The sequence below is a fragment of the Camelus dromedarius genome, chromosome 1, assembly GCF_036321535.1.
Source record: "Camelus dromedarius isolate mCamDro1 chromosome 1, mCamDro1.pat, whole genome shotgun sequence".
Lineage (NCBI taxonomy): Eukaryota > Metazoa > Chordata > Mammalia > Artiodactyla > Camelidae > Camelus > Camelus dromedarius.
Window position 1 is genome coordinate 88979 of NC_087436.1, and position 27515 is coordinate 116493.

Genomic DNA, 27515 nt, shown 5'->3' on the forward strand with positions numbered 1-27515 from the left:
TACTGTATGTTGGGAATTGTCCCTCAGCCTCACATGTATATTATTTCACTTAAAACTTCATATATTTCCTTGTTATTCTCACTTTACAGATAAGGAGACTGAGAATTAGGTCTTCTGTATTTTGGATGGAGCTCATTATCAATGACAGGAAGTTGTAAGGAAAAAGATATTGATTCATCCTGAGAAAATATTTTTCTGACCGTCAGCAGTGAAGAGGGTGAACACTGAAGAACGTGATCATTGTTTGAGTGAGACGAGCCCCGGGTTGTACGGAGTCAGCATCCCTGTCTTGGACACGGCACGTGTAGATCTGTGTGGTGGGTGAGGCGGCGAGGCCGCGCAGGGAACGCGGATGCCGGGCCATTGGGCTGTGCTCAGGCCCAGTGGGGCTTTCTCCTAAGGGCAGTGGGCCGTCATTGACAGATCTTAAGTAGGGGAGTGGGGTGCTCTCGTAGATCACTTTTGTCTTGTAGAATGCTTAGAAACATTTAGAAGGCTCTGCAGGAGGTGATGTGATGAGTCAGAGTAGGGTGGCTGCCAGGTGTAGAAGTGTAGAATTTTCAAGTGGTTTTCAGTCCCAGTTTTGTGGCTGAGTAGCTGTGTCACTTTGGATGATGCACTCAAGGAAGTAAACAATTTATCTAATCAATTGAAGAAGTGATGTACCGACCTCCCAGGACTGCTGTGGCAATCCAGTGAGATAACGTGTGCACAGTGTGCAGCGTGGTCCCCAGCACACAGTCAGTGCTGAGTGAGTGCCAGTGAGTACCTGGTAGGTCAGGTGTGGGTGGTGGGACTCAGTGACTGAGGAAATCTGGGCCCTAAATGTGGGGTCCAGTCACATCTGTGAGTGATGGGCCTGAGCTGGGAGAGGCAGGGAGACCTTGCCCCCCGACCAGGGGCCCTGGGTAGGACGGCTATGGGAGGAGCACCGTGAAGTCAGCTCTTTGCAGGTGGAGCTCGAATTGCCTTTGAGACATCTAAGTGCATTGTCATGAGCTCAAAGAGGAGGTCTGTGCCCGGGCTGTGAATTTTCCTATAATCTTAATCCCTGAGGACGCCGAGGTATTGATCACTGAACGTGAAGACATACTTTACAGGACAAGTGAATAGTAGTATCATCTCTGTCATCAAAGCTCACATCTCTTTATTCATCACAAGTTTGCTATTGGGTACTTACAGAGCTCACTTCACCGCCATCCCCTGGGCTCAGGCTCCACAGTAAAGAGCTGGTGAGCCTCCCTCTTTTCCAGAAGAAGACACATTTAGCTGGTAGAATTCTGTACCTCGCCAGACTTAGAATTTTAGTTTGTTGTTTTAATTCTATTTTCTGTTAGCCATCTCCTGACAGGAGAGACGTTTTACCTCATGGACATATTTCAATTAGCTGTTACTGAGAATTGCTGATCTGATCCATAGTGTAAGTATTATATTAAACTTGTAGAGTATATATCATTTTTCTGTCTTTGCCCTTTAATTTTGTATGCCCCTTCAAGTCTCTATCCTATTTGGGGCCTTATTTTTTTAAATTAAAAAATGTCTATTTGCAGTTAAGAAAACAAAAGAAAAGAAAAAATACACATGATAGCTAAACTTAGAAAATATCTAGTGTGTTTTCTGTCTCGGCAACGGAGGGTTCTAGAAACTCGTGAAAACCTTCATTACACAAGTTTCTTAAAATGCTGATTAAGAAATAAAACCTTCCTTCTTCATCTTTCAAGCTGCACAGCTAATTGTGAAGAAAGTGAGGGGAAATCCTCAGAAGCCAAGACAAACCAGAAAGCAGGAATTCTGGGTGATACACGAGCCTTAGAAGCCCTGGGGTGCCTGTTGGCTCCTGTACTGAGTTTCAGTTGCCTTGACAGGAGGGTAGGAGCTGAGCCCGAGTCTTCTCACACTGGGAGTTGGATGACTGATCATATGTAAGGCCAAGCCCATTCCGAGAAGCATGGTTTACTAAAGGGTTAACTATGAAAAATAATTCCTCAAGGTAAGACAGTAAGGAAAGTCAATTTTTTTGGAAGAGGGGAAAAATAACAAATCCAAAGTAAGGATATAGTTTAAAGCTCTTCTGGCATGAGAGTAACCACAAACTCCTGGCAGAGAATCACAGCTACTCCTGGAATGAGAAGCTGTGGTTTGAATGAATCAGTGAGCAGCCATTCCGAAAAAGGCCTCCAGAGTCTTGAGGATCAAGATACTTGACTGCAAACACCTGTCTTCCAAGGTCTCTATCAAATAACCAGAAAGGTTTTAAAGGAAAGAAGCCATAATCATAGTTTTATTTCTTAACATTACTTTATGCTAGGAATTCAGAGGTGACTATGGAGTTGTCTCCTCTTTTATGGACCTTACCTTCTCTTTGGGGAGACAAACTGACATAGTTGGGGAGCTTGGTGGAGGGAGGTGATAGTCTGTTGCAATTAGCCAGGAGAGGAGATTAAGAAAGCAGTGAAGGGTGGGTGAACTTTTTAGCTAAGGACATTCTTGTTCTGCTGGCCCTTAATTGCAGGCTCAATGAGTAGTCACTGGAGGGAATAGATCTTACGGAGGATGGACTTAGCTCAGGCCTCTTTAGAATGGACAAGTGAACCTGGAGAAAGACAGTCAAATCTGTGCAGACATTAAAGTTCACTTGAACGTGCTCCATCCCTGAGCCAAAGATAGGACAAATATGCAGCACTTCTTAAGGACAGAGGAGTGGTTTTTAAGGTTCTCCAAGAATGAAGCCCAGGGAACCGAGATGGCCAGTTGTCAAACTGTGACTTTGCACTTAGGACGGTGTACCCACCAAGGGTATTGGCCTTTTATACATTTCCATTTCTCTTTAATACATGTCAGGTGATGAGGACGTGGGCACAAGTGTTTGACATCTTGTCGAGGCGACTTTGGGTACCTGCCTAGAAACGCGGGCACGGCTACAGCTGCGTCACACATGTTGCCGCCCATCCCACTCCCCGGCTCTGTGATCACGGCAGAGTGGTTCCTTGTTGACCTGTCCATCTCCTCTGTGACATCATAACCCATGAAAAGACCGGAGAGTATTAACTTGGCTTTGTTAAAGTCAAAGGAACAGATCTAATATGGAGTCAGATTTGTTCTTTCCTATTTCAGTATTGCCATGGAGAAGACAGTTTGGGCAGCTTTTTATAGGGTCCTCGAGGCTTTCTCTCTCAGCCTCTGGGCACCTTTATTGAAAACCCTACATAGCTGTCTGGAGTGCTGGAAAACCACTCCGACTGTTTTGCCCTGAAGATGTGTTCAGTTTATAACTCATCTCTACTCCTTGGAAAACAACTCAATAAAAACTCAGTTGGTTTTCCACCAGCCATGGGCAGGGGTGAGGGATACCTTGTTATTATTTCATAAAATAATAATAATAATAAAAATAGTAATAATAAAAATAATAAAAATAATAAAAATAATAATAATAATAATAATAATAAAAAAAGAAGTCTTAAAACAGCACTGGGCACATAGTTGAGAGTCAATAAATGCTTCCTGGCTTAAATCAAAAGTGATGACTCAGTGATTCCATGGCTGATGTATTGGCTGAGCTAGTTACTCCTTTGCTCCATTACACATTTTTTTAACTGAAAAAGAAATACATGCAAATGGTTAAAAAAAATTCAAACAGCACAAAAATACACAAGTGAAAGAAGTTTTCCCTCATCCTCAGTTCTTCCGGCCCTCCCTGGAGATGCCACTGTTTACTATCCTTTGGGTGCTTTTCCAGATATGCTATGCACATTCCCACCTATGTATGTAAATTCCTTTAAAGTTTTAGTTATTTTTAACTTAAAGGGATTTAAATCCTCAAGTGGCTTCTGCCTGGGTAATAGAACAGAACAAATCTGACTCCATATTAGATCTTTTCCTTTGACTTTAACCCTATGCTCTGTCTCCTAGGCTTCATCTTGCTTGTAAAACAATGTTGCTTAGAGCCTGAAATATACAGGAGAACCTATTCTGAAGGCTCTGATCTTTAAGTATATTTAACACATTTTCATTCATAAAAAGATTAGAAATTGCAGAATAGAAAATAACGTTTGTTTTGTTAGAGGTTTACAGAGATTTGACCCAGGCAGATAGCTGCAAGAACAAAGGATTCTAACAAGAAGGAATTCCTACACCAAGAAGATTGCAACAACCAAGCACGTAGGAAAAAAGCCTGAATTCTGACTTGGGGAGATGGTTTTCCAGGACATTAGTTTGCCATCTAGGTCTACAGAAACTTGCTATTCCATACCCCAACACCTGGTCTCCCAACTTATTGGCCTGTCCTGCACTGAAGAGAATGAATTTGGATTTGGTAGCACTCCTATATACCTAGCAAGCTGGGCACTGGAACTGAGTGTTATGGAAACAACAGGCCAGCCAAGGAACAATCACCACTCGGAGTGTTGGCGTACTCAGATTTATTATGCCGGCGGGCTCAGAGGGGCTTCTGCTCCGAATTTCTGAGCACCCACCTCCAAGACATACACATGAAGTTTTAAAGGGTTAATTACAAGTAAGGGTGTATTAGCCAATAAGGCTTAAGCAACAAAAAGCAAGGAATCAGCACACTGGTGCTTGTCAACTTGTAATAGACACTTGTTGAGCTTCGATTTACGGCTTAGCTTGTTAGCCCAGTAAACTGACACTAAACTTCAGATTTACGAGTTAGCCCAGCAGAATTTAGATCAGTAAACTGACACATCACACTTAGATTTGTGACTTAGCTTGTTAGCCCAGCTGGGCTTTTCCTTCACATGAGGACAGCTCTCCCACACCCAGGGAACTACTGTGAGCCCTTGATGGTTCCACTAGGGTGGAGTGTGGTTTACCCAGGACGGATGGGGACTATGCACCAACACTCAGGCAGTCTGCTCTGTCTGGGGCTCTGATCTTGAACCACCCCGCTCCCTGCCAGCCCAACACCTGGGACAGTGGAGCTAAGGCAAAGATCGTGCCTGCCTGTTTCCCAGCGTGTAAAAGGGGAATATGTACTCTTCCCAAGGTAGTTCTGAGCGACAACACCTGCGGGTGCTTGGTTCCCAGACCAACAGAAAACCCTGCTCCGCGTGGGGGCAACAGGTGTGATACCCGTAGGGGTTCTGCAGCAGCATCGGATGGAGGGCTGGATCAGGGAGGTAAAACTTGAGCTGCGGGCCTTGAAGTGTTACAGAAGGGTACAGAGGCAGGACTGCCGCCTTCTTCAGGGTGCCACCAGAGGTAAAGCTTTTTCTCTCCATCCTCGCTAGGACCTTACCCTTTCAGGATCCCTCCATTCTCTCTGCTATTCCTGTCCATCTGTCTCCCTCCACTTTTTCCCTCCTCTCCTCCCCCTCCCATCTTTTCCCTCCCTCACTGCCCCACCTTCTCTCGCAGAACCCAGAGCGGATTGCTGGCCCTCCTGCGCATGGGCGGTCGGTGTCAGCTGGACCGCGGGTTGGAAGCTCCAGCTCGGAGCCGGGGATTAGCCCCAAAGGCTTCTCAGCTCTGTCGCCCGGCAGGCCTTTAGCTCCTGCCCGGGGCCGGTGCCTCTGGCCGTGGAAGTGCAATGTGGGGTCTCCCGGGAAAGGGGTCAGGTGGCTGCGGGAGGGCGGTCCGCGTGTCACAGACCACGAGGGCGCGAGTCAGCCTGTGTTCAGCTGAATTGCTCGGGCCAGACCCCTCTGCCCGCGCCACCTGCCCCAGTGCCCCAGTGCCACAGCTTCCCGGGGCCAGGTGTGCACCTGCCGCCTCTCACCCAGCCGGGCTCCCCTCAGTCCGCTGCTGGCGTCCCCTTCCCCTCTCTCGCCCGCGAGTCCTCTCCTCCCGGGCTTCCTCTCCTCGGCCACCGGCCCGTTCCCACAACTGGGCGGGCTGCGTCCCAGGCGGGCGGGGTCTGCGGACCCGGACGGGGCAGCTGGGGCTGGGGCTGGGGATGGCCTCCGAGCGGGGATGCAGCCCGCGTTTCCACCCATTTCCCTGCCCCGCGACTCCGGGGCTGCCCTGGTCTTCCTTTCCCGCTCCCTGAGGAACAGCTCAGTGGCGTCTGCACTGCTCCCTGGGCTGAGAGCCTCCGGCTGTAAAGCCCAGCTACTGGTGGAGTCGGGAAAAGGGATCCTCAGTGCCAAGCGAGCTTCTGTCTCCTCCCTCAGTGTTTCTGCCCCAGGTAAGTACCTTGAACACTTTCAGGTGTTATGATGGCGGTGCTTGTTGGTGTCATGTGTTTTTATAGTGAGAGGGATTACCGTGTTGAAAGCAGGGCTTGGTTCAGTTAAAAATGAGCTGAAGGCATAAGGCTGTGTCATCCTCCTTCCTTCCCTCTCCCAGGGTGAAAAGTGTGACCATCGATTTTAAAAAGACAGTTACATTCCCTAACTAGCCCAGCCCAGCTTGGTGTGTTAACAGGAAGAGCACCACCAGAGGCGTTGGAGACCCAGGGACATTGCAGTCCTAAAGAGCTCCTGGCACAGTTTGGTTTGTTTTGGTTTTTTGTTTTCCTTAAATTGTGGGGCAGACTAAGTAGTATAGAGGGAAAAATAATTGTCAAGAAATATTTTTTCATATAACAGCTTTATTGTGATATTGTTCACACACCATGAAGTCCACCCATTTAAATGGTACAATTCAGCAGCTTTTAGCATATTTACAGTTGTGCAACAATTATTATTCCAGAACGTTTTCATCACATCATAAAGACCAGTGGAAATGAATGACCAATCCACCCCTCCCCAGTGGTGGTTCTAAAGAAGTTTCTTGGCTATTCTTGACCATAAATTAACTTGTTACATTCCATGAAAATTCTGGTAGGAATTCTAATCAGAATTGCAATGAATCTGTCTATCAAAATAGGAAGACTTAATGTCTTTATGGCATAAACTTCTTCTACTCATGAATATAACTGGGACCCTATATTTTCATCTCTCCAGAGCCTGGCCCATGGGAAGTCCTCACTAATTGTTGGGCTTGTGAATGATGAGATTCTATACATCATTAGTTGCAACTGTAGCCTTTCACAGAAGAGAAAATTAACCTCAGTGAAGCCAAGTGACTCTCTGATGGTCAGAAAGAGTGACAGCCAGTGCTGGAGTGATCCAGTGGACTTGGTGCTTGCAACTAAAAATATTCAGCAGCTACAGCTAAGGGGATTAGAGTGTTCTTTTATTTTTCCTTAATGGCGTTGCTTTTATTTTTACTTATTTTTTTAAATTAATTTTTTTGAAGTGTAGTCAATTTACAATGTTAGTTTCAGGTGTACAGCAGAGATTCAGTTATGAACATATGCATATGTGTATAAATATGTTTTAGATTGTTTTTAGTACAACTCATTACAAGAAATTGAATATAGTTCCCTGTGCTATATAGTAGGTCCTTGTCATTTATTTTATATTTATTAACGTGTATCTGTTAATCCCCCCTTTCCTGCCTGCTAACCACAGTTGGCTTTCTATGTCCATGAGTCCATTTCTAGGAGCACCATTTTTCTTAGTAATATATGCTGGTTGGCTGCTTTCAGTTTCAGTAATTCCATCTGTGGGTGCTTTTCTTCTGGTGGCCTTTATGTGGTTTGTACACGTGGTAATAGAGGTCTGTATTTGGGAGAACTCCAGGCCTCGCGTAGTCCCTGGTACAGAGTTCCCACTGAGTTGATGCTTGAACTGGGAAAAAAACAAAGTAAATGTTGGAATTTCCAATATGGTTGAGACTTCCAGGTTTCTATAACCTGCTTGGCCCACCTTAATATTGGCTGCACCCTTACTTGGTAATTTGGTTGAATTCCATGGTATGGTGGTGTAGAGACAGGGCCTTTTATGCTTATTCTCTTTCCTTTTTCTAACACTCATTCTCCTGGGTCTCCCAGATCCTCCCCCAGCAGTGCCCAGGGCTGGCTTGGTGCTGCACTGAGGATATATTTATTAATAAGGACCTTTCCTCATCTCTTCTGAGCCTCCATTTTTTTCTCTGCACAATGAGGGCTTAGACTAGATATGTGCTTTTCAGTTTCTTTTAAAGCCATGTTTCCTTTGAGAAACAGAAAATGCAAATCACTCCTCCCATCCCAACCCTTTAGATTTTGATACAGCCTCCAAGGAGTGACATAGCACTTTGTGGAAAATTGATGTGATTGTGATTCCAGGTGGCACAGAAAAGACTCTTCAGAGATTTATTGCAGGGAGAGGGCAGGAAAGGTGCAGTATGTCACACTTTCTAGTGTGAGCACTGGAGCAGTGGCTTGGATTTAAATACGGTGTCTGACGTGGCCTCTCTCTAATCATGTACAATGTGATAAACTTCTCTACCTCAGTTTTTCTTGATGTGTCAAGTTGGCGTGATAATATTTTAGGGCTTTTGTGAAACATTATACACATAATCCATTTGTGTTTCGGTAGAAATAAGACCTGCTAGGGATTCAGGGATTTGTTTAAAAAAAAAAATCTTGTCCATAGCAATCTGTCGGTGTGTATTTTGAATTTCCTGGAGGGTGAGGGTTGAGTCTAAAGTCCATCGTGGGACAGGTGGCCCATAGTTTTCTGTGCGCCTGATTGCCCCCTCCTCCCCAGTCCTCTTCCTCAGTCCAGGATTAAGTTCCCTAGTAGATTTACACAGAGGTCTTGTGGAAATGGATTTTCATTTTATTGTTTCACCAAGAAGGGCTGCCATCATGATCTCTGTGGTCAGGTTTTGAAGGGCTGCCATCATGATGTCTAGTCAGGTGAAGGCTATGCAATTGGGAGTTTCTATTTAATAAAAAGAAAAAAATTACAAATAGAAAATTAGAACAAGGGTGATGACAGGAGCTCTTGGAAGTGGGCACCATTAGTTTTGTTAGCTTCAGGTGCAGTGGCCTCTTGCCACGAGGACCCATCCTCTTGCTCTGAAGTTGGAGGGACCAATGGGTTGAGTGGGAATGTTAACTGAGTGTATCTCATGTGCTGGGCATTGTCCTATTTGTGCTTTGTGTTCCTTATTTGAGACAGTGAGCTCATTTAACCTCAATAGCCTCTTTAAAAAATTAGACTTTTTATTTTGAGATATAATGTAGATTCCCATGTAGTTGTAAGAGATAATATGGAGAGGGCCTATGGACCCTTTGTATAGTTTTCCTTAATGGTTCCAACTTGAAAGTTTGGGGTACAATTCATTACTGACTCACTAACAATTTGAGGTTTGTTTTATTGCCCTAATTTTATTCACGATTAAACTGGGGCTTAGAGAATCACACAGGCCTGACCAGGTCACCCACATGGTTAGTGTCGAGACGGGTGGAACGTGGGCTTGGGATTTCCAGGCAGTACCATTATGATGGTCTGTGGCAGGGAGCAGCATTCACTTTGCTGGTTTATTCATTCATTCAACAAATATTATTGAGTAACCTCTGTGGGTCAGATGCTTTCATAGGGTTATCTGATTCTTCAGCAGTCCTGAGAATCAGGTAATGTTTATATTTTTTAATCTGAGAAAATTAGCTCTAAGAAGTTATAAGCCCCCCAAAGGAAATATAGCTCATAAAGGAGCGATACTAAATTTTACAGTCACCCCTTTTTATGCAGGTGGTACCCTAGGCATTTTACATTTGCAAACTTCTGTAATCCAGATATTTTCATGTAAGACAAAGATTTTTTTTTTAATGGAAGTATAGTAAAGTTTACAATGTTGTGTCAATTGCAAGGTTTTTTTTTGAATTTTGAATTAAAAAATATTTTTTCAGGAGGGTAATTAGGTTTATTTATTTGTTTCATTTTTTAAAATGAGGTACTGGTGTTTGAACCCAGGACCTCGTACATGCTAAGCACGTGCTCTACCACTGAACTGTACCCTTCTCCCCAAGGCAAGTTTTCTTATCCATTATTCTGAAGCTTAGGAGTTCAAATAAATTGGATAGAAAACCAGATCTTTTGATCCCACTGTAGTCCTTTTCTTTATATTCTGCTGAAGGAGGTTGGGGAAAGCACTTCCTTTGTTCACTTCCTTATTCAGCATTTTTCAGCAGTGACTTTGCATCAGGGCCTTGGTAGGTGCTTGGAAACAGAAAACAAGAAATGACCCTTCTCTGCAGGGCAGGAAGCCTAGACCAAAAGCTGGGTAATGTGATCCGAGCTACGGTAGCCATTTGAAGACTCTGAGGACAAACTGTACCTCCGGATTTACTTGAGCTTCCCTTGCCTTCTGGTTGGTACACACCAGGTCATCGCAACCCAGATGGACCTGCAGCCCACAGTACAGTATGTACCTCGATCTCCTCTCCCCTCTCGTCAGGGCCTGCAGCATGAGCATCCCTGACTACGTGCAGTGTGCTGAGGACCACCAGACTTTCCCCGTGGTGGTCGAACACGTGGGGATCATCTCAGAGGAGAATTTCTTTTGCATCTATAAGTGAATCACCTTGGTGAGTCAGATCAGTCCGTGCAGCTCCCAGTGGGCAAACTGTATCCACTACAGGCACCACTATGCACCCAAGAATGGGTGGAGCGACTTCCAGACCCACCGCAAGGTCTTGGGCCTTGTCATCATTACTGAATGCCTCTCGGCCAAGGCTTCGAAAAGCTCCACGTGCAGAGGAGCTGTATGGCACCACGCTCTATGACTCTCAGCTCTTTGACTTTCTGCTGCATGGGGAGGTGGCCGAGCAGCCACGCACCGAAGTGGCCTTCAATTTACGAGGACTGCAGGGTGGTGGAGAAGAGGATCGACGACTTCACTGAGTCACTCTTCATCTTGCCCAAGTCCAAGTGGCTGGACGGTGCATCCGACAATTCTGGGGACAAAATCCTCCTTCTCTGCATCCCATTTGAGAAGGAGGACATCATGGGACTGGACACAGAAAGCAGGTAAGTTTACCTGGAGGCCAGTCCACCCTGGCTGTGTGCCGGGGTTCTTCCCTACATCCAGAAAGTGATTAGCAAGGAAGAGGACTCTCTTGTAGCCAAGGGTGGAGGGAGGTGCAGCCCGCCGCTTTACAGACATTTAAAAGTGAATCCGCCTTTGTTTCAGAGAGATCCTTTTAGGGTTATTGTGGACACTTACTGCAGCTTTTCAGCCAGGACCCTGGTGGGACCCCAGGAGTTGCTGACCAATAGAGTAGCCACAGCCACTGATGCTAGGAGAGCTGGGGAGGAGGCTGCTCTGAGCTGAGATTTGCTGTAGGTCAAATGAACATCAGACGCTGAGACTTGTCTAGTAAAAAGAATGTAAACTATCTTATCACTTCCTATATTGATTACATGTCAAAATGATAGTATTTTACATACAGTAGGTTAAGATTTGTTCTTAAAATCATTTTCTAGTATTTGTTTTTTGTTTGTTGGTTTGTTTCTTTGTTTACCGTTTTAAATGTGGCAACTGGGAAACTTTCTTTACATGGCTCTCATTTCATTTATGTTGGGCAGCCTGTCTTTAGATAGTCTCATCCCTTTGCTTGTAGATGAGATGCTGAATCCCGAGAGGCAGAACGAGGCGCTGGTTGAGCTGGGGCTGGAGCCGGTGTCTCCTGCCTCCCAGGCCCAGCACCTGTTCGGCTCAGGCCCTCTCTTCCTGCCCGACAGCCAGCATGCCATGTTAGGACATCAGAATCACCGCCAGGGACCTCCGAATGAACTCCTTATGCAGGGAAAGGCGTATCACGGAGTATGGGAAAGAGCAGGGAAATGTTCATCCTCACTTTGTCCCTGTGATTAAGTCAACGGCCCCACTTTGTCTCGGAATTACAGACGAGCTCTTCTGGGCTGCCTAACCCCCCACCATCTGCTCTGTTTCCCCGTGTATCTATAGTGCTGTCCTTCGTGCAGAAGAGGGTGACATGCCTTTGCCGAGAGGTGGTCCCCCTTTGCTGGGGAGAGTGAGGGAAGCTGTGTGCCCACGGCCTACGGCCTCAGGCCTTGAGTCTGGAGAGTACTCATGGCGGTCTGACAGGTGACTGTCGGAGGACCTGGCACGGCTGCCGGGCCCACTGTGGAGGCGGTGCTCTGTGATTCTTGAAATTAACTAAGATCAGATTCTACTTTCTGGTTATTGGTAAGTTGGAGGAGAAGATGCCAGAGAATTGATAAAAAGAATGTCCAGACCAGCCCTGTGAGTGATAGGCACAGGGGACCCGAGTCCCCCACGTGTGTGAGGTGCCTAGCGGGCTCTGGATGAATTTTCTGTTCCTCCCGGACATAACTCTATGGCTTAAGGAAGGGGCAAGTCATGTCATGGCCTGTACTTGTCCTCACAGGGCCCTGTGATCTTCATGCCCACACTCCCCTTCTGCTCCTTGGAGATGAGGTGTCAGGTTTAGGAGCCTGGGCACTGCTGAGGGCATAGCTGCCAGCACTGTGCTACACCGAGGCTGGCTCCGTTCACCTCACATGTCACCTCCTGCTGAGCCCCCAGGCGTCAGTCAAGGTAGGTGCATAGGTGCAACATACGCAGAGACCACGTTCTCCCCCTGGACAGATTGATTGGTGAGCAGTGGAAGCCTAGAGCCCTGCCCCAGCCCCAGGCCAGTGCCTCCTCTTTTGTCATAGGAGGCACTGGTGTCATTTTTGCTCAGCAAATGCTTGGCTCTGACTCTGCAGACCCACCAGAGAATGCCAACTTGTTTTTGCCTTTTGAAGTCTGCCCTTGGGATTTGGCGGAGTAGCTGGATGTGTGCTTAGCCCATAGTGGTTGACACTGTCACCATTGTTTACCCAGAACCTCGTGTACCAGGCATGGCTCTCGGCATCAAAATACAGCAGCGCATTAAACCTCCCTCCTGGTGGGTCTGTCTGTTTTGCTACCATAAGGGCTCAGCCAGCATCTTAACGTCAGTGAGATAACGTGGCCAGTGAGCTCGGGTCAAGCACATTCTCCTCCAGTCACTTTTACTCAATTTTTTCTTTTACTATTCCACAGTCATTAATTTTTTAAACAATGCTTTGGTACAGGAACAGCGTAATTCTCTCCTGCTACTCTTGGTGGAAGTGAGTAAAACTGTCCAGCCTGAAATGCGACCACAATTTGTAGCTCAAAAGCTGCCTAGACGCATATAGGTGGAGTTTTGGTTAGGGGCGCTGATCACGTTGGGGTCCTCCGGCAGCACCGCTCCCCTCAGGCCCCTGCCTTCCCTGGAGCAGGAGGTGAGTGTGGGTCTCACCGTCCCAGCATCCCTGGCCTCACACACTCACATAAATTCTTGTACATGCTGTCAAAATCATTTTTGTTCTTGTGTGTTTCTAATTTTCTCTTGTTCCTCTTTTCCTTTTTCTTTATTCTTTTTCTCTTGTACTGCCCAGTGAGCATGTTGTTGCGTCTGAAAATGTGGGCTGTGCACACTCTGCATTGGAAATATCCAGATTGCCCTCCGTACAGTCTCCATCGCTTTAAAGAGCAAAAACTTAACAGTTGCCTTGATCCATGTATTATCCTAGTCATTTTTTATTTTCTAATTTTTTGGAATATTTGCTTTGTTAGCACATCACCCACTGGTTTTTGATACCTGTTAAAATCCTTGCTTTGAGGAACCTGTTTGGTCCTCCTTATATTTGGTGACAAATGCGCCCTTATTAAATTTGTTTGATTGTTTTGAAGAAGTGAGATGCGAATTGATTTAGGCGGCTGCTGAGGGATTCTTTTCATGGAGTATTTAAACTTGGAAAGTCAAAGTCTGCAGCATCTTGCTCGATTCCTGCTTTTACAGAAACGTGCTCTTCACGCGGTTCCTGGCTGTCACAGTGTGACGTGCTTGATGGCACTTCCTGGCCAGCGGTCACTGGTGAGAAAGTGGCAGGCTCATGGGTGTGCAGCTGCAGGGGACGCTGTTGGAGGAAGCAGTCACCGTTTACTTATTTAATTTTTTTTTTTTGCATTCAACATCCCTGTGCCATTTACTTTACTTTGCCTTCATAAAGGGGCAGAAGTGGGTCTAAAATCCATGCCACTCTTGTGTTCCCTTTACGAGGCTGGTTTTTCTGAGTATCAGGAAAACATGGCCTTCTCCTAAGTAGCTGGCTCACCTGGATCTTGTTGACACAGCGACCGCTAAAGGGGACCGTAGCTTCCTCTCTTCTCCAGCCAGTGGGCATTCAGAGCCGGGTCTGTGCTTTGCCTCAGCAGCCGTGCAGGCCTCCCTGCCCCGGCCTTTACTTTTAACCCATGTTGGCATAAATATCTGACTCCGTGTCTGTTGCAGCTGATTTCCACCACTGACGGCCGTGTAGTTAGTTTGCGGTAGGGAGTCTGCAACACCCCAGCCAACCTTGAAGGAAGATGTTTTGGCCGACCTAGGACCTTGGATTCTCACCCCCATCATGGTTCATCTCACTCGGTGGAAGGGTTTGGCCACCACCATCATGCTGAACATGAGGCCTTGTTTCTCCTTTCATGCTCTGGTCCAAATGTGGACACTTCATTTATCACTGAATTTGTATCGCTTGAGACAGGCCATAATATCTGAATGAGTCCATCACATTCTGGGTGGGGAACAGAACAGAAGTAATTGTCACAATTAGATGGAGACTAGGCTGTCCGTGTTGGCTAATGCTGGCTGGGATCTGTGATGGTCGGGCTGTGCCCTGGACACAGGCCTTTCCCGTGGCTCCCGAGAGCCCAGGGGTTGGAGTGAGAACAGCCTTGCCTGGGTTCCTCCATCCTCATCTGCTCACTGGCAAGTGTGTCTGCTAATTAGGAGCTCCCCCAGACCTCGGGCCCCTCAAAGCTCAGACCACGGGAGAACCTTGAGTCCCTTCTCCTGGGCCTCCTTTGTGAGAATCCAGTGCCTTCTGAGGTGACCAGCGGCAGGAGATGCCTCCCCCTCCAGGGAGCACCCTACGGAGGACTGTTAGTCAGTGTACCATGCTGTGAACTTGGGGGGTTACGGCCATGGTCCCTGTAGAACCACATTTGAGATGGGCTTAGCGACGGAAATAATAGGACTGATTCCAGGGCAGGGATTAGGGGAGGGAACATTGGAAATTGAATGTGACCTCAAACACATAGTTGGGTGCTGGGGCTGTTACTAAAATGGGGAGTCTGGGAGGTACCTGCCAGGAATCGAATTCCAGAGTAAATGGTTAACATGAGGCATTTTTAAGATGCCATTTGTCATCCAAGTTAGGACTTCAAAGAGGCACTCGTGTCTATGAGATTGTGGCTCAGGTGAAGGAGCCGGACTATAGATACACGTTGGGAGTCGTCATTCTTAGCTGGTGTTCATAGCCTTGCATGTGAATTAGATCATCTCGAGAGCTGCAGACTGAGGCTGAGGGGGGGCAGGGCCCTGCCTGTGTTGGAGGAAAGCCCAGACCATGCAGCTTTGGTGTGTCAGTCAGAGGCATTTGCGATTTTCAGCCTAATGCCATTTATCTTTAAGGGGCCGGGGGGTGTGCAGGGCCAGCCAGGAAGAAATCTGAAGGGAGGGTCGTGGCCACGTGTGTGTCTTGGGAACATGCAGAGTCTGCAGGGTCCTGGAGGGTAGACTTCTTAGAAGCTGGAGTTGGAGTGAGGAGTGGGCAGAAGGTAGTCACACTCACCTGTGAGGGAGGGGGGAGTCCTTGGGAGTCCCCACCCTACCGGACTCGCTTTCCCATGAACAGACGGCAATCATACAGAGTATCTGAAGTGAGAAAGGATGGGTGCTGGGAGGGGAGCCAACCTGGAGAATGGTGCTTGGAAAGTTCTGGAATAGTCTCCCTGGAAAATAGAGTTAAAAATACCCAGAATCTTAAGAACGTTGATAGTGACTGGGGAGGAAGCAGTTTTTCTGGCCTCCTAAGGGTAAGTCATGTATCCGGGGATACACAGAAAAATCGGGCATTCTGTTCCGTGGTCTTGATCCTTACCGGGGGAACAGTGCAAGTTTAAAGGGGGAGAAGGGCAGCGGAGGGAAGCTAGTCAGGCCCCGTGTCAGGTACCAGTCGGCAGCCCTACTTGCGTGTTGCGTTCTCATCCATGCCTCCCAGGTGAGCGGTGGCAGCCCCCTTTTGCAGATCGGGAAGCCTTCTCAGAGGGTTAAGGAATTGGTCCATTTAGTGGCTAGTAAATGCTGCAGCAGAATTCAAGCCAGGCCTTGTCAGACTTCAAGGGCATGTTTTCTCTACTAAATCCGGTACCTCCCTGTTGAACCTGGAATGGTGAATTGGGTCAGTTTTGGAGCCTTTCAGAAAAAGTACGATTTAAGTGCCTCAGGACTGTTTCACAAAGCTCAGCGTTCTTTGATTTTTCTGAAGCACCTCAGTGCTTTTCGCCCCACAGTTGTTAGGTTTTCTCCATTCTCGATGACGTGGTTGCAAATAACGTACAGGTGCAAAACCAGACTTAGCAGCTTCTGAAGGGAAACTCTCCAGTTCTCCCTTGATCGGCTTTCTTCCACGGGATGTAACTGCTGCAGCGTAGGCCTGAGTTTTACTTATGGAGTGAGGGTTTAATATCCAAAGTTAGCATAAAACGGTCAGATGAAGAAAATCGACGTTGACAATTTATTTTTGGGTTTCATTAGACAAGATATACTATCAATTAATGACCCATATAGCAAATGAAATTGACTACAGAACATTGCATTTCTTACTTTCTATTTAGAGTTCTCTTACAGAATAATGTTGCCTGCTTTGGAACATCATCTCCACCACCACGGCACCTATCAGTGTGTTGGTGTGATTGCATTTACGCAGTGAATGTAATCTGGGCTTCCTCAGCCCCAAACACTCCAGTGAAGAATCACGGGCTGTAGCCATCTCTTGGTCACGCAAATACTTCTAAAATTATATGATGCCAGAAAAGAAGGAAGAGAGATAGAGAGATTGCCTTTATCAAAGTTCCTTTCAATTCTAACTGCAAACTGTTTTTGAGCAGCTCTGGTTTCCTTTGGATATGAATATATACATTTCTTTGCATGTAATCTGGGTTTTGGACTAGAACACCAAGTTCTTGCTGTCCACAAGCCACAAAAACAGTAGCCAAATTGCACACGTGTGAAATTGTTTATAATTTTTCCTGAGAAAGTATCTTTGAATTTGGGACTTGGGCTGTGATTTTTGCTTTTTGCTTCCCGCACCCCTCTTGTAATCTCTCACTCCTTCCCACGTGACCCCCAAGAGTTCGTGGTCTCAAAGGAGCGGGCAAACACCCAGTTGGTCACCATGTACTGCTGCTATAGATGAAGCCCAACCAAGACCTAAAGGACATTATCAGAGAGGACTTCCTGGAAGAAATGGACTCTATATTCATTTGTGAGGACAGAGTGTCAGCCAGGAGAAGTAGTCAAGAATGTGGCTCAGGTGGCAGGTGCAGCCCGGGCAGATGCCTGGAGGCTTTTGGCGTGGGGAAACGGGGAGAGTGCCCTGTGTGGTCCAGGGTGGAAGGTGCCCCTGCTGGTGAGGACACTGGAGAGAGTCCGGGATGGAGGGCTTTGGAAGAGCTTGGGTTTTACTAGAACTGACACAGTAGTCAGTGAAGGGTGTCATCAGAAAGTGACCCTCAGTAAAGGTAATTCTGGTTTTTCTTCTGATATTCTACAGACACAAGGGTAGGGACGGGTGAGAGTAGGTATGTCTGTCCCTTTGAGACCCACCCCGTCATTCATTTATTCATAACACGTGCACTTTTGTGTGTCTAGGGGAGAGAGGGTGGACCCACATTAGTAAGCAAAATGTATTTGCTTCTTGTGAGCTTAGCATTGTCAGAAGTTGACTTAGCCTAGAATGTTCTAGGAATAGAGGAACAAATTGTGGTAGTTGGAAGGAGGGAAGGCTTCCTTGGGAAACAGTCAAAATGAGCCTGGAGACAAGTGGGGAGTAGGAGCAAGTCAGGGGGCCCCTGAGGTCACTGGGGACCTGTGTACTGAGGTGAGGCTGGGCAAGCAGTGTCTGGGGTGGGGCTAGAATTCCACCAGGGAGCCTCTGAAGGGTTTGAAGTGGGGGTGATGTAATCAAATTTGTGATTTGGGAAGACTGCTGTGGCTCTGTGTGTGTGTGTGTGTGTAGCAGGGAAGAGGGGAAGGGTGCCACCAACAGGGGGGGTCATTAGAAGAACATTCACAGGCTGGGAGAGAGGCGTCGGGACTGCTTGGGGACGGCAGGGGCAGTGTGGATGCCGGATTTCCTTATGGGGGGGGCTTGTTAGCAGGGCGACCCTAGAGGCGACTTTTGGCTGGAAGTAAACAGATGGAGGCTGCCAGGTGGACTTTCCTCTTCTTTCCTTCCCTGCCTTGTGTGATGATCTTAGCTCAGCCAACTTTTGGAAAAGAAGAGCTAAGTTCCAGGGTAGCCCAGGACTTTGTTGAGCTCGTTCGAGTGAGATCTGATAGGATTTAGGTTTGTGTTCTGATCTGCATGTTCACTTAGCTAGAAACATCCCGTCATTTCAATTTCTATAGGGGTTTTTATTCTTGATAAAGATTGCTTTCTTGGTGAGAGGAAATTTAATACAGCTGTTGGCTTTCTCAAAAAAATCATATCTTTTAAGAACTTTAATATTCAAAACAATAGGAATATATTAAAATGTTAAAATAAGTCTTTGGTGCAGTTTCTTTGCTTTCTGAGCTAGTGTGGAGTTAGAGCCTTTGCATTACTTAAGAGCACATACTTGTCAGTATTTAAAAAGCTGTTAGTGAGCGCCCCAGGCCCCACCTCTCAAAACATCATTAAAGTTTGCTCTGAAATAGTGAGGTCATAAAGGTCTTATTTGCAGAAACCAAACAGTTGGTTTATAATATGCAGCATAGCTCCCTTTATAAAATAATAATAGGTTCAAAATTAAGAAAGTGGAGGATAATTGATTTTTTTAAAGCTGAAACATAAACTTTCTTGTGCTAATGTTGCAACTGGAAATTTTGAAAAGAAAAATCCTACTGTAATATCATCTACGTGGAATACATATATGACTTTCACGTTTGAAAAGTAACTGCGCGGTGGTTTTTGAAGTCAGGAGAATTCCAGCTCAGATACTGGCAGTGATGGTTGCTGGTTTTTAATGGAAGGGCCTAAATTTGCCTTCTTAGCATTTTTTTTTTTTTGGAGTGAAAAGTTTGAGTAGTGCTTTGCCAGCATGATTTTGGGGCAATTTGAGGGCAGATGTCGTGTACCAGCAATGAGATATTTCCATGCATTTTATTTTCCGGTCATCACCAGGGCACATGTGGGGTTTGTGCCTGCAGGCTGGAATGCTGCTGGACTCCCTGATCCATCACCGTTATGTCCTGGAGCTGCTCCGGTCAGTGAATGATTTTCTGTGGCTTCTAGGTAATGTGGTCTGAGGCAGATGATCAGATGTGCAGTTAAAGTACTATTACTTGAAATAAGAGTAACCTAGAAACATGGCTTTAACAATACAGGGTGAGGGAGAATTGGCTGAGCTGCTTGCAGTGGGGAGTTTTCTCAGGTGACTCCCTCACCGTGATTCTTGCCAGTATCCGCCCCAGCCCTGCACGGTAGTCCTGCCGAAGCAAGCATGCTCTTTGCTCAGAAACGCACTGAATTTCCTTGTGCCTCTGTTTGTTGGCTTGTTTTTTGAAAGCACGTCTTGCCCTTTGCTTAAATGCCATCCATGATAGTCACTTCTTACACTCATTCTACTGGACTTCGTCCAAAAATAGCTGCTGAATGGAAGAACAGAATGTAGTAACTCCATGTTGTGGAACATTATTCACATGTAAGAGTGAATAAAAAAGAAAAAACAAATAAAGAGGAAAATGAAAAAGGCCACCTGTTCTGGGAAATCCTCCCTGACTGTTCAACCCGCACTTTTCCCTTTGAAACCCAATCACTTATGCTCCACCGTACTCTTTTTGATAGTACTTACTACCTTCTAATAAACTTTAACGGTTTCAAAAAAAAAAAAAAGAGAGAGAGAGATGCTGATACCACTTCAAAATGGACAAGCCTTGAAAACAGCATTTTAAGTGAAAGGAAGCAGACACAAACGGCCACATATTGTTGATTTCAGTGATCTGAAATGCCCAGAAAAGGCACATGCAGAGGCAGAGAGCAGGTGATGGTTGAAAGGGGCTGGGTGGAGGGGGATTAGGGAGTGACTGTTAGTGACAGGAGGTTTCTTCTGGGGTGATGAAGTGTTCAGGAAATAGATGGTGGTGAGGGCTGCACAACTGTGAGTGTGCAGAAGACTGCTGAGCTCTGTCTCTGGGAGTGCCTGTTGTTGGGGCGGCTTTATTTTGTTCTCATCGTGCAATGAGAAGTCTCATCTGCTGCTGTGGCCGTTCTACTCCCGTGAGTGTTGAGGGTCAGAGACTTTGTAGAGTCATGTTTCTTTTTTTTTTTGCCCCTTGCTGAGTGTAGGCAAAAAAGGTTTAAGCCTGAGAAAGTGCTCCATCTGCAGAAATTTCTTTCAGTTTTGCATGGTGTAAAAATCTTGAGAGCTTTTTAATCGTTGAGGACAGCCTGTGGGGGGAAACAGCCCGTGAATCCTGGGTGAGTCCCGGAAGAGCTGCGAGTCCCTCCCTGACACGGGTGGGGATTTCACCCCTGTTCAGGCAGTGAAGGTCCCAGACCCGTGAGCGGAGTTGACAGTCGTGAATATTTACGTGAATCCGCTGCTTCACCTTGGATATTAATTTCAAGCTGAGTCAGTTTGTGGCGGCAGCCTCATCCTACATCAGGAATTTATAGTATCTGCTCTTTGAGGTGAAGACCTGACAGACTTGACTATTTAACAGTCTCCCTTGAATTGTTATCTCAGATTACTTTGTCAAAAGCAAAACAGCAGAAATACAGACGTCCTTTAATGCCAATGTGACCTGGAAAGGGTTTAGTCTCTGTGCCTCAGTGGCCTTATCTGCAGGTGGGGATAATGATAACAGTGCTTCCCTCAGAGGGGCTGGTGAGGGGAGAGTTAGAAGCACACATGGAGGACTTACACGAGATGCTCATGAATGACCGAATTTAGTGCTCTCAGCCTGGTCAGGCCTCAGGAGCAGAGATGTCAGAACAGAGCAGTCCTAGCGGGAGCTCGATCCGTGTTGGCAGGTGTTACGATCAGTATCACCTCTGTGGGTTATCAGGTAGTTTTAAGACTTGGTAATATGAATTCATGAATAATGTTAGAAGACTAGACATCTCAGATACTCTTTACATAGTTCTCAAGATTTCCTCTGAGAAATGGATGTTTTCTCCCCATCTTAAATCTGAGATGAGTCTCTAAAATATTCTGTATTCCTCCATCTTTTTGCTTTAATTCTCCATTTCTTAAAAAAGAAAGTTTTTAAATGGAGTTTATGGGGACTGAACTGAGGGCCTCATGCATGCTAAGCACATACTCTCCCAAATGATGTATAATCTCCCAAATGATTTTTTTTTAATTTACTTTCTTAGTATTCAGAGGTTAGAGGCCTCTAATTCTTTTTCTGGAGACTTGTCCATGAACCTGTAAATCTATAATTAATGGACAAAACTTGGTTTATTAAAAACATCAATAGAACATTCTGCAATCCATCCAAAAGGAAATGCTGATTGAATTAAAATGTTTCTCCTTGAAGGTGATTTCTCCTTTTTGGTCTAGCTTAATTTATTAACAGCCATCCTCATCATCATAATGACCAAACTCGCTCTGAGTGGACACCTACCTAACACTAAAATGCTTTCCTCATGTTTTACTTCATAGCAGGTGTTTGAGGGTAGGTATCAGTGTCTCCTTTTTTGCAGCTGAGGGATTGAGAGATGGAGCAGCTTGTCCTAAATCACACCCAGCTGGCCGTGGCTAGCTCGGTGCTGGAACCCAGGCTGCACAGGATGCATTCTTAATTGCTCCTCTAATCAGCCTCCCGTTGAGTGGCTACCTGAACTTCTGTGACTCCATAAATGGCCGATTTTAGTGATCTCAGCCTTATGAGGACTTCAAAGGAGAGACACCAGTGAGAATGTGAGACAGAGTGTCATAAATTAAAATTGTACATTTTCACAAATGTTTAATTCTCAGGTAATTACTTAAAAAGTTAATTTTTTTAATTTAGTGGTCTGTTAGCACAAAAAACAAAACATTAAAAACAATTATAGTGCCAAAGAGAAGTGGGCTTTGAAAGTCCAACCACTGTTAATGATGTTACTTGTTTTTCTCTAGTGGCCCTTATTGACAGAAATACTTACAAAGACTGAATTGGTTTTATGTAGTCTTAATATGGAAGACAAGATTGTCAGTGAATATTATAAGTAAAATCTTTACTCTTTTCTTTCCTGATGGTGAATATGTAAGTTGTTTTCATGGCTTAAGTACATTTCCTTATTTGTGAAATTTGAGTAATATCGTTTAACTTGTCTGACTGTGAGAGTTAGACGCCTTGTATACAAAGAACCCAAGAGGTGCTTAATAAAAATGTGCTGTCAGAATGACAGATATTTTAGAAGGATCAACTCTGAATACTAAAGAGTGTCGCTTATTTCTGATGCATATTCAATATTTATAATATTTATATATATGATATATTTGAATATGGTTTAAAGTAACAAGGATTCTTTTTTTTTTTTTTTAGTGTAGTATGAAGTTTTAATGAAATCTGTATCATACTAGTGAGACAGGGACTAGTTAAATTGCCTTAATCAGACGACCTTGAATATTATTTACACAGAATATGTATTGTTACAACTCAGAATTCATGTTGCCGTGTAACCATCCACACAGACATTTAAATTCGTGGAATTCTGACCAGATTCATTAAGTTTAGTAAAATCCACATTGATCATTTTCAGGGAATAAGCTTCTCTCTTTTGTGATTAAGCAAAATTTTGATTTTTTTTCCTGCACTCTTAACAGGTTTAAAATATCAAAACATTGATTTAACAAGTCACTTTTTTAATAGAATAAAGCTCATGCTGTTTTATTATGTAAATAAATGTTTTTGTATTTCATCAATCTTGTATGATATCCTGGCTCTTTGAGAATTATTTTGCAAGATACTTAGATAACCTACTGTTGGAAAAATACAAACGTGACTTTTATGAATATAGGCCTAGTACAGATCTGTTGGTTTATGCTACAGTGCAAGACATGAGGCCTGGGAGAGCTTTGCTGCCGATTGCAGGACAGAACCCATGTCTCAGTTTCCCCTCCTGTAAAATGAAGTGGCTGGACTGGATTCTTTCCTCTTCTAAGATGAGTTTCCATGAACCTATGTCTTTTGTTTATATTCAGGAGTATTAGCAATATCAGATTAAATACTGAATACCCTTCCCTTCCCCCGAAGCAAAGTGCAGTATGTGCTACATAAGCTTTTAGTTATCTGATTCTCTTTTCTGATCCTACAGGCAATTTTTGTGTTGCATCTTTCCCGGCAACCTGGAAGGTCATTTTAGCCATAGGTGGCGCTGTTGCAACTTCTAACAGTCTTAATATTCCTTTTGCAAAAGAAGGCTTAACAAATGTTATTTTGTTTTGATTCCGTTGCTTAGTGCTTCAGAATAGCACAATGTCCATTATGTCTGTCTACCTGGAAAAATTATTCTGCTTATGTCTTAGACTTATTCTGTCATCTCGCTGTGAACATTTCAGACTTGCTGTGCAAACAATGGCAAAATCGGTCTTTTCTTCCAGTGTTAGAAGTCAGTGAGCCGGGATTTTATAAAACAGCTTGAAGCGGCCTCTGGAGCACCTTAAAGCTGAAAAGTGTATTGAGTTCCCTGAGTATTGACTCCGCCGCTGTGTGTTAATTGGTGGTAGGAGGTTTGGTACATATATGAAGGGGTGTAGATTTTTGAGTTGGGTTTGCGTGCACGTGCTGCCACTGAGCCACGTGAGCCTGAGTCAGTTTGCTCTGAGTTTTTCCCTTGTCTGTGAGATGGGGACATTCATATCTGCTTTGTAGAATTGTGAGAATTAGAAATTATGTAAAGTGTTTACCACAGTGGGTATGTCAAGAGGGCTCATAAACTTTAGCTGCTTTTTTGTGTGAAGCCATCATTTGAGAGTCTTTGGCAATTACTAAGAAACAGGAAAATAAGAAAAGCTGGTTTTATGCTGAAAGATATTTGAGGAGGTTCCTTAGTTCCTATACCCATAATTAAGCATCAGCAGAGTCAGAACTGTTACACAGTCGCCCTGAACCAACGTTAAGCCACAGAATTCTTTGTTACTTCATATATTTTGGGGCTTAAAGGGATCCAATACTTATACACATGTTGTCTCCAGCAGCCAACTGAGAGATGACACAAAAGAGTAGGCAGGCGATAAATGTCTTATTTGTTACTGATGAAGCCACGTTCTCCATGAACTTCAGGGCTGTGGGAAAATGCGTGTCATGATACTGTGTCCCAGAATTAGAGACTCACCCTGTCCCATGTAGCTCTGTGACATAGCGAGCCTTCCCTTGAGAGGACCTGCCCGTTCATGCACAAAGCTGTCCTGTCATGAAGCCGAGCATCCCAAGTGCTTCCCAATGGTGATCAACACTGGAGGGAAAGGAAGGGTTTCAAATGCCCTGCTTGTCTCCCCGGACTCACACCTCACTCTGTTAGTGTGACGAGGGCTAGCTGTTGGCCAGGGGCCAGGGGTGTGAATGGAGAAGCACTCTCCATGGCCCAGAGGAGTGGTTAGGAGGCATTCCCTCCCTCGGTTTAAACAGGTGGTGGGATGGAAGAGAAGGGTCCTCCCCAAGAGTTTATAAAAGGAGTAATAAGGATTTTCTTTGGGACTTATACTAGCCAGGAAACACATAAGATGATTAGAAGGGAGACTTGTAAATCACTTTGATATTAAGTTGACATTTGTTGAACACCCAAAATGTGCTACATTCTTTTCTGAGAGTTTTACAGAAATGAATCCTTCAATCTTCTCAACAAGCGAGTAAGGAAGGTTTGATTGTTATCCCAGTTTTACAGTGTGGAAATTGAGGCACACAGAGGGTAAGTTGGCCAAAATCACAGAAATAGTAAGTGGCAGAGCTGGTATCTAAACCCTGGCTTACTGGTTTGAGGCTCCCAGAGATGGGCTTTGGGTGTTTAGTGTTATCTGCATCCCTGAATCTTTGTACCTCTGTGCATATTTTAGCCCAGAAAGGACAGGGAAAAGAGAGTTACACAGATGCTCATAGTCATGTATTGGCCACTGTCCACAGAGAGTGAATCGTGATTGGCGTTATTTGTTTTCCAGGCAGTAGATCAGTTCTTATAACAGAAATTTAGTCCATTGAGTTAATCTAGAAACCCTTCCTGCTCTGTTTCTGTCCATGCTTGCCATGTGACTGCCTCCCCGTGATTAGGCCATTGAGAAAATGTACTCATGGTTGAACTCTGATATTTCAGTCTGGTTCATAGTTTCACGTCTTCTGTTACATTAATAAGTTAAGTTTCTGGTTTTCTTTCATCAGTGTGTCATGAGTTTGGTTAATGTGAAACAAGTCCATGGGAGCCCAGGGGTGATGACGGTATAATTTCTGAGCACGTTGTGGCAATTCTACCCTTGCAGACCTGGCGGGAGTATGTCCGCCTTCCTCACTGATTTCCCCCAACAGCAGGGTCCTCTCCCACCCCCGCATGTGAGGCTGGGAGCTCTCTGAGTAGGCCAGTCAGAGGCCAAGTCCACCAATCAGAAAATGATGAAGTATCTGGAAGTGGTTTTAATAGAAGAAAAGGGTTTCCAGATAGTACAATGGGCTGTTCGAGTCCGTTTGGTGAAAAGCTGTCCAGTGTCTGTGGTTGAGGTGCTTCTTTGCTGTTGAAAAGCCTGGATTAGATGAAGGGATTTTAAAAAGCAGAAAGGAGTGATTTCAGGTGGTACGTCCACACCGGTGAGAAGTGATGGATGACCACCTGTGTGAGGCATAGACAGGGTCTTACAAACTTCTTAAAATAACTTTAAAAGCTCTTCCATCTGAGTGCATTTCATATGGGGTCCAGTTCTTCACTGGTCACCCTGAGAGGGCAAATAATTGATGATGGCAGAAAGGACACGGAGGCATCAAAAAGGTCTCAGTCATTTTCCCTTTTTAAAGGATGTGGCAAAGTGTAATATATTTGAGCTGGTTTTTCACTGAACAATTTTTAGTGTTTTCTGGGACTCCCCAATGCCCCAAGGTTCCATGCAGCTGGGTGTCCCCTCAGAGCATGTCTGTCAGAGCTTGCCCTGGGTTGACGTGGTGTCACGGGGAGCAGGACGGTCAGAGTCCCCGGATCTTCCGAGCTCCGTCTCCTCATCCTCAGTGCCGGGTTTCTCATCCGTGTCTACTTAGGGTTGTTGAGAATCACACGTGATGGTTCAGGTGTGATTTGTGATAGTCTCTGTGATTGGCATATAGTCAATATTTGAAAGAAACACTTTTTTTTTAGTATAATTGTAGCATATAGATTGCAGTGCTTTTTAGTCTGCTTTTTTTTATATAAGTTTATTCTTATTTTTAAATATGCACTTATTTTTATTTATTTTTTTGGAGGTACTGGGGACTGAATCCAGGACATTGTTCATGCTAAGCAGGTGCTCTACAACTGAGTAATACACACCCTCCTTGTCTGCACTTGAAAATAAATATTTCAATGCACAAAATAGCTCTTAAACACCATCATGGGACCTAGTCACTGTATAGAGAGTTGAACACGTATGCTTTTTCAATAAGAATAAATGTTGTTGAGACATACATTTCTGAATCTGTTAATGTGCTTAAAAACGATCATAGGTAGTGATAAACACGAATCTTTGATCCAGTACTTCTTAGGGTCTGTTTTGCCATCAAGTGAAATTACATTCTACAGAGAAAGCTAATTGGATCTCTTTGATATTTGGATGGTTTAGCAGATGATCAAGGCTTTCAAAAGCTGACAGATTTGTATTTTAAACTAACTACAAAGTTATCTTCTAGAAGTTGGAATTCCTAAACTTGTGAAGTGCCCAGTAATCCAGGGGGTATGTGTCTGTGTCTGTGTGAACGTTTGTGTGTGTGATTTCAGGAATCTAGAAATAAGTTTCATATGGACTTCTGATACCTTTCTCCTACAGTTCAAGGTATAGGCATATATTTACACAAATAAATTGATATTCTTTTGTCATTTTGCATATTGGTGGGAATAAGAGTTTCTCATACTTGTTTCAGAAGGGTTGGGGAGCATGAGCTCAGAAAACGGGAGGAGAAAGAGGCAGGGAGGCACTTCACACTTTGTGCAGGATATGAGAAACAGTAGCTTTTTTTTCTCTTTTCTTCTAAAGCAAACTGGCACTGAATTGTAACCGACTATTACCCAGAATTGCTTTTCTGATCAGATACAAGTGCCTCAGATTTTTCAAGGCAACATGAATGATGAAATGTGTTTTAGCAGTTATCATTAAAAGTAGTTTTATTTTTCAAGTAAAAGGCTATAGCCTGTTCTTCCAGCGGTACATGAAGTCCTCATTGTTCTATGTACATGATCTATGTGCTTAGTTTCTTTGTTTTTTTTTTTTTTTTAAGTGCTTGTTTCATTGTGGTGTGAATGAATGTTTAAAATTTCTGGATTTTGATCTTTAGAACATGCTGATTTATCAGAGCTGTTAAAAACCTGATTGTTCTTTGGTCCTTGTTTGTTGGGGCACCCTATTGATTTCTGTTGTCTGTTAAAGCAGGAAATGCTTCCTCTAGCCTGCAGATCATAAAGTGAATGGTTTGCAGTGTGCCTTTA

The 27515-nt window shown here is 44.7% G+C and overlaps 1 protein-coding gene across 2 annotated transcripts in view; it reads left to right on the forward strand.

Annotated features, from left to right (window-relative positions):
- Positions 1–27515, forward strand: part of LOC135320226 (uncharacterized) — a 140459-nt gene that overhangs the window by 73640 nt on the left and 39304 nt on the right. For both annotated transcript variants that reach the window (XM_064483503.1, XM_064484312.1), the window contains one exon: positions 10031–10802. The gene's annotated coding sequence lies outside the window, so the exon portion shown is untranslated. The remainder of the gene's footprint in view (positions 1–10030; positions 10803–27515) is intronic.